This window comes from Pistacia vera, unplaced genomic scaffold (genome assembly GCF_008641045.1).
Source record: "Pistacia vera cultivar Batoury unplaced genomic scaffold, PisVer_v2 Contig451, whole genome shotgun sequence".
Classification (NCBI taxonomy): domain Eukaryota; kingdom Viridiplantae; phylum Streptophyta; class Magnoliopsida; order Sapindales; family Anacardiaceae; genus Pistacia; species Pistacia vera.
This window is the reverse complement of record NW_022196281.1, coordinates 714,413-722,126: the sequence shown is the minus strand read 5'-3', so window position 1 is coordinate 722,126 and position 7,714 is coordinate 714,413. Positions and strand designations below refer to the sequence as shown.

The following is a 7,714-nucleotide window of genomic DNA, read 5'->3' as shown; positions in this document are numbered from 1 at the left end:
TTCCATTGTTGTATTGAATGCTAGAGATAGGTTTGAGAATCAATGAAATCAATTTAGGATTCCATTAGCTTAATGAACTTGGAACTATTAGTCTTCATTTTGTTGGGTGAGGAAACTAAATAGGGAAAAGTAGGAAAACATAGCCTGAGAAGGTATGTTTTACACATTAGGGAGTTCGATTTATAATCCGTGCATGTGAGTATAGAAGTAGCATAATTCGTAGATTAATTCATAACATCCTAGTGAAGTCAAAACCCTAACCGTTTGTTTAATTAATATTTTCTCTCGAATTAGTTTTACTGTCTTTAATTAGTTTTCAAAGTACGTAGTAAATTTTGTTTTCACTTTAGCTTAAAATTCTCCTGCAAATCCAAACATCTTTCGGTTTCTCCAACTTGATAAACAACTAGGGAAATCAATGCTTAACAAACAATCCTCGTGGGAACGATACTCTACTTATCACTTTATTACTTTTTGCGACTAGTTCACTTGCTACACATTGCATGTTGTAATTCCAACACATCAAGTTTTTGGCGTCATTGCTGGGGATTGATTTGTGTTAACATTGAACTTGTCTTGTGTTACCTAGATTAGAGTTTAATTTTAGTTTTAATTGTTTTCTAGTTTAATTTTGTTGTTCTTTTCTATTAGCCTATGATCTCATGCTTTCTTTCTTTCTATGTAGTTTACGCGAAAATCTAGACGTCATCCAGTGGTTCCTATCGATCCAGAGATTAAAAGAACTGCAAGAAGACTTAATAGAGAAAGAAGAGAACGAGAGGCCGTAGTCATTGAGATGGCAGAAAACAGAACATTAAGGGAATTTTCAGTACCCATGGTTGATGGCAGTGGTCCAAGTATAACTAGGCCACCAGTGCAAGCCAATACTTTCAAAATAAAGCTAGCAATCATCCAGATGATCCAACAGTTGGTACAATTTAAGGAAGATCTGAAGGAAGATCCAAATTCACACACTATAAAATTCTTAGAGATCTCCGATACCTTCAAATCAAACGGAGTGTCAGATGACGCCATCAAATTAAGATTTTTTTCCTTTTTCATTAAGGGATAAGGCAAAGGGATGGTTAATGGCACTACCACTTGGAACAATCACAACCTAGAATGAATTGGCACAAAATTTCCCCACTAAATCCCTCAAGCGAAGTCTGCAAAGATGAGAAATGATATCACATTGTTTCTACAGGAAGAGACTGAGTCACTTTATGAAGCTTGGGAAAGATACAAGGAAATACTGAGAAAGTGTCCCCACCATGGTTTGCTAGTTTGGATACAAGTCTAAACATTCTATAATGGGTTGATGGTTAATATGCAAACGATGGTGGATGCGACATCTGAAGGAGCATTGTAAAACAAGACACCTGAAGAAGCTTATGAGTTGCTTGAAGTCCTGGCTAGTAATAACTATCAGAGACCCAATGAGAGAATGCAGTCGAAGAAGTCTATGGGTATTCATGAAGTTGATGCTTACACAGCCATTTCAACCCAACTTACAGCACTTCAGAAGCAGTTAAGAGGTATGCAAGTGAATTCCATTCAAGCACCTCAACTGACATGTGATTTTTGTGTAGGTAACCATGTGAGCAATGAATGTCAAGTGGGGAACACCTTCGCTTTAGCTTCATCATCATTGGAACAAGTTAACTACTTGGTAGGGAATCAAAGACAACAGAACAATCCTTTCTCCAACACGTACAATCCTGGTTGGAGAAATCATCCAAACTTGTTTTGGGGCAATTAGAATCAGCAGAATAACCAATGGAATCAAAGAACAATGCCAAACAATCAAGGGGGTGAATAATCAACCAGGGGATTAAAGATTGTCAAAATTGGAGAATATGTTCGGGAAATTCATGCAAGAGACCACAGGTTTCATGAGTGAGACGAGGGCAAATTTTAGAAACCAACAGGTGTCCATTCGAAACTTAGAGGTACATGTGGGGCAATTAGTAGAAAAACTAAATGACCGACCACAAGGTTCCCTACCAAGCAACACAGTGACTAATCCATGTGAACAAGCGAATGTAATAACTCTACGAAGTGGAACAATCTTGGAAGCGGTGGAACAAACAGGGAAAGAAGAGAGTGCACCAAAAGACAAGAAAGATTCTGATGAGGAAGTCGACGAAGAGATCATTAGACATGCCTGTTAGATGGAATAGTACTTATGTAATGCTTGATTCATGTTTACCTTATGCTAATATAATTAGTTATTTTGTAGCAAATAATAGAGGTCTTCATTATTTGGTAGAAAATGATTGGCAAATAGCTAAAGTATTTCATTCTTTTCTTGAAACTTTTTACCAATCCACTTTACAACTTTTTGGTCTGTATTATCCTACTAGTCCATTAGTAATACATACAATTATAAAAATTTCCGAGTAATTTATAAAAAACAAAGACAATGTAATTTTAAATGCACCAATAAAGGCAATGGAATTTTTTTTTTTTTAAATATTGGGAACCCATTCCTTTTCTTTATTGTTTAGGTGCTATATTTGATCCTAGAATTAAATTAGCAGGTTTAGAAAATGGTTTCGACAATTTATGTGAAAATTTACAAACTGAAGTATATGCCAATCAAATATGAGAGGTAAAAAATACACTTTTTGAAGTATATTTCCAGTATGAAAACAGGTATGGGAACCCGCAAAGAGGCGAAACATCCAGGGAAGCTGCATCAAAAGAAACAAATGAAGACTTCTACTCTTGGGGTGCACTTAATAGGCCGAAGAGGATCCGAATTCGAAGCACAACCTCCTCTTTAGAGGCTCCACCACCACCACCAACACCAACAACAACAACAACTAATGTACTATCTTCCATGCAGTCGCAGAGTAATGAGCTTCAACAATATTTGGCAACCCCTGAAATGTTACTAGTAGATCCACAACAGAGAGCCAACATTGATCTCTTAGACTATTGGAGAGCCAGAAAATATATTTTTCCGATATTATCAAGACTTGCCTTGGATGTTTTCGTTGTTCCTGTCTCAACCGTCTCATCTGAACAAACATTTAGTGCAAGTGGAAGAATTTTAAATGAAAGGAGGACTAAACTTACACAACAAATGATTGAAGTCCTCACATGTCTTCGAGATTGGGAACGGTCGAGCCATCAAGGTCAATACGAGGTTGTCGACGATACTTTAATAGAATCATTTCAATTTTGTAATATAGATGATACAGATGAGGGAGGTTCTAGTGAACCGCAAAATTAGTTGTTTTGTAAATTGTAACTTGTAAATTAATTGTCAATTATTGCACTCTTTTTTCCTTACCAACTTTTTGTCCTATTGGGTTTTTCTTGCACTCTTTTTTCCCTACCAACTTTTTGTCCTATTGGGTTTTTCTTGGTGAGGTTTTTAACGAGGCAATAATTATTGTAATTTCTTATTTTATTTTTTAATAAATGAATAAATTTAATTATTCTTATATTACAATTTTAATGTATTAAAATTGAATTAATATTTGGAATGTTAACCAAAAAATTAATTTAATTTAATTATTGATATTTGAAAAGAAATTAACAATTAACTAAAAACAATTACATTTATAAATTGTTAATTATTCATTTGAAAAGTTAATTAAATATTTAAAATAAAACAAAACAAAATTAGAAAAAAAAAAGTCAACGCACCTAACCCGACGGGTTAGGGTTGGCGGTCCGGGTTGGACCAGCCAATTCTATAATGTTGGCGGGCCAGGTTCGCCGGGTGGGTCAGGACTGACCCGCCATTTCCAGCAACCTACCGCGGGCCGGGCCAGGTGGGGTCAGGTCAGGCCGGGCGGGTTGCTTTTCCACCTTTACTCACAACCCCCAAACCATTCTTTTAACGATTCGCACCTCTTTTCACTTTCTTTGTGTTTGCATTAGGCCCAAGATTCTCCTAAAGGGAAAGATTCATTCATGGGTCGGCTGGAAACGCTCAAATGTTCCGATAAAAAGGCCTAAGTCATTTCCTCGACAATGTCTAATTCTAGAATTTCGCCTCAAGCACTTCTCTACTAGGTTCTAGAGTCCACCAACATTATCAAACTTTACCTAACCACATAAGATGAATCTAAGTATGCTGAAATAAATGAAACTAGTGGTTGAACCACTCAACAAACGTCAATCAAAATTCAGTCAATAAACATAAACTTGAAGCAATGCTTAACATTTTTCAACAATAACATCCCAACAATCCTAGTCTTATCATGGACTTATGCAATTCATCATTGGCAACCACAATAAAAACACAAGCTTAACTGAAACAAAATCAAAAATTTTCAAATTTTCTTACCCCCAAACTAAATATGACATTGTCCCCAATGTCACATTATGCATAAATTAGGAATGGAAAACAAAATAGAAAAAGGTGTGAGATAGTTCCCTGATTAATCCGTGAAGTTGAAATTCTGCTTAACATTGTGCACACCCGGTCCTCAGCTTTTTCATCACCCACATTCTGTAAAACAATTGAAAACTGTGGTGTTCACTATGTTAGAAAAATCCACTGACTAATATGAAAGTATTACAACCCTAATCTCGTCTTTACATCAACTAGAATTTAAAACAAAAATGAAACAACTGAAGCAACTCACATAATCCCAAACAAAAATATCAACGGAGTTCAATGTTCAAAATAAAAGAAAAACAAAAACAACTAAACAAATAAAAATAACAAAACTAAAACAGGTGCTCATTCTTCGGCCTCTTCCTCTTCCTCAGCACCATCCTTTTCTGAATCGGAGCACTAGTTTGGGATCTTTATGTTTTTGGTATAATCAATGCTATGTTTATAGAGCCAGCAGAGTCAATCTCATCGAAAACCTGATGACAAAACGAGCAGAAAATAGCATAGGGCCTATACACCGTTTTACTCAGTTTTTTCAGCCACCGGTAATGGGTCTCGATTTTAGCTGAATCGAGCACTATTTCTTGAGCGTTTTCTTTTTGGTATAATCGATACTACGTTTAGAGAGGCAACAGAGTCGATCTTGTCGAAAACCTGATGACAAAACGAGCAGAAAGCACCATAAGGCCTATACGCCATTTTACTTAGTTTTTTCAGCTAGCAATAATGGGTCTCGATTTTGGCTGAATCGAGCACTAGTTTTGGATCTTTTTTTTTTTTTTGGTATAATCAATACTATTGTAACAACTGCTGAAAACTAGTACAACGCATGCATAATTACAATAGAAAAATTGGGCCCAAAACTTTCTTTTCATTATAAGTCATATGTCTTTTATACACAAAGAGTATTGTTTACAAAAATTCATTTTAAAAGACAAAACAGGGGAAACAGTGTAGCTATTGCTCCTCGCTTGCCGACGCCCCTCCGACTGCATCAACACCTAGATCCTGCATCCACAAAGGAAAATAACGGGGTGAGCACAAAATAATGCTCAGTAAGTAAAACCCTCTATCTGTCTGTCCCCGTATGTATAACTCTTAATTCTTTCCTTATACTATTTCTGTTTCTATTTCTGTTTTCTACTAAACATCATGGCCTCATCTTACCGGAGGTACGGCCGGATGGCGTTCCCACACAGCACCATCTCACTCTCCATGACTATCGGGTGGAATTCCACAGTACCAACCCGTTCTTAGTGACTACCGAGTGGGGATCACAAAGCACCTACTCGATTTTCCTAACTATCGGGTGGAGATCCCCTAGCACCTACCGTTTCTCATGACCTTTGGGTAACGATCACCAAGCTTAACCCTTCTCTAGTCACTGTCAGGTGTGGACAAAGCATCAACCCACTTCTACTAATGTTGATATGATCACAAAGCATCAACCCACTTATCTAACAACTAACCGGTGGTGGTCACAAAGCATCCACCCGTTTCTACTACTCATCGGTGACGATCACAAAGCATCAACCCATCTCTAAGGGCTATTCGGTGGTGACACAAAGCATCAACCCGATTCCCATAACTGTCGGGTGATGATCACAAAGCATCAACCCATCTATTCTACTCTCTAATTCATCTATTCTAGCATTTTTCATTCTCTCTACCCTTAGAGTGTTGCATCCACCAAGCTCTCTACTCATAGAGTAATTGTAACACAAGTTTCCTACACTTTCTTAGGTCACTTTTCAATGCACAATTAGTGCCTATGGATGGTTCATCTCCACCAATGCACTTATGAAATGCAACATGCAATGTTGCAAGAATTAAGGTTCACTATCACACCAACAACTTCTATTAGGCATTTCATCAAACAACTCAAGTGCACTATAAAATTCTACTATAGCAATGATTCTAAAACTTTTTCTAACCATCCAAAATGGGGGAAAACCCCTTCACATAACCACAAAACCTGTCAAATAAAAACACTTCCAAAAAGGGATCCACAACACCCCTTCAATTCCATCTCAACTACCTTTCCAACCCAACAACTCATTTCTCATATTTCCAAGGTATAAACAATCACGAGCATAGAAATCTCTATTTAAACCTCCATACTGGCATCACATTATATCTACATACATCATTTCTATCAAAACCCTAATCAAGAAATTCTTAAATCTCAACTTGGGTTGGGGTTTACTTACCTTGTTATGGAAGACTTCACCAACTCTTCCTTTCACTTGGTTTGCTTGACTTTTTCTCTACTCTTAACCAAAAGAACAAAAACCCTTAAACTTCAATATAACTAAAACTCACAAGTTTCACACCTAAAGTAGAATCCTTACCTTAGAAGCCTTAGGTGTGATTTTCTACCCCATCCTTCAAAAAAAAACCCCTTGGAACTCCTTGATCAAAAAAAGAAAAGTTGAAGGAACAAGAATGGAGAGTTGCGTTTTTGAGAAGAAATGAGGGGTTTGCTAACTCTTAATTCCTTTTAATGTAATTTATACCCAACGCATTCCCATTTTGCCCTTACTCTTCTTTGGAAATTCCATCTATATCCTTTGATTCTTACAAACTCACCCCCATATCAACATATTCTCCATGAAAAATCCTTACAATACTCCCCACTTTTCCTGCTAATTAGGGTAGAATGGTCAAATTGCCCTTAGGGAAGAAAATATCTAAAACTTAACAAACATTTCAATCGGCCTGTCACCCGGCAGCGAAGAAGCTTCTATCGCCGCGGCGAAACTACCCAGAGTGTTTCCCCGTGGTTTCAACACATCTTCGCGCGGCGAAGATTCTTCTTCGCCCGGCGGAGCTTGGCACACTGAACTTCTTCTATTTTCAACCAATTTCAGGGCAAGCATTCACACACACTCAATCACACATATTACCAAAACCAACTCAAATAAGACGAAAGAACAACAATAACTACGTACCTCAGGGGGGGGGCGTTACAATTCTTCCCCCCTTAAAAGAATTTCGTCCCCGAATTCATGCAAATAACTCTGGGAAACGATTTTGCATGTCCCGCTCTACTCCCAAGTGGCCTCTTCACTTTGTGATTCCTCCAAAAGACCTTCACAGCGGAACACTCTTGTTCCGAAGTCTTTAACCCTTCGATCTAAAATCTGAACTGGACGTTCTTCATATACGATTCTCTGTTACTTCAACGTCCTCTACGCTCAGGATGTGGAGGGGATCACTTACATATTTCTATAGCATCGAGACATGGAAGACTCGTGCACCCTGTCCATGCTAGGTGGTAGTGCCAATCTGTAGGCCACCTTTCCTACTCGTTGCAAGACCTCAAAGGACCTACATACCTCGGTGCTAACTTCCCTT

The 7,714-nt window shown here is 37.7% G+C and overlaps 1 non-coding gene across 1 annotated transcript; it reads right to left on the bottom strand.

Annotated features, from left to right (window-relative positions):
• Window positions 1-1,171: 1,171 nt before the first annotated feature.
• LOC116144700 lies at window positions 1,172-1,278 on the bottom strand. Its single transcript, XR_004130302.1, has one exon. It is a non-coding gene; the product is annotated as a small nucleolar RNA R71 (small nucleolar RNA).
• Between the last annotated feature and the right edge of the window lie 6,436 nt (window positions 1,279-7,714).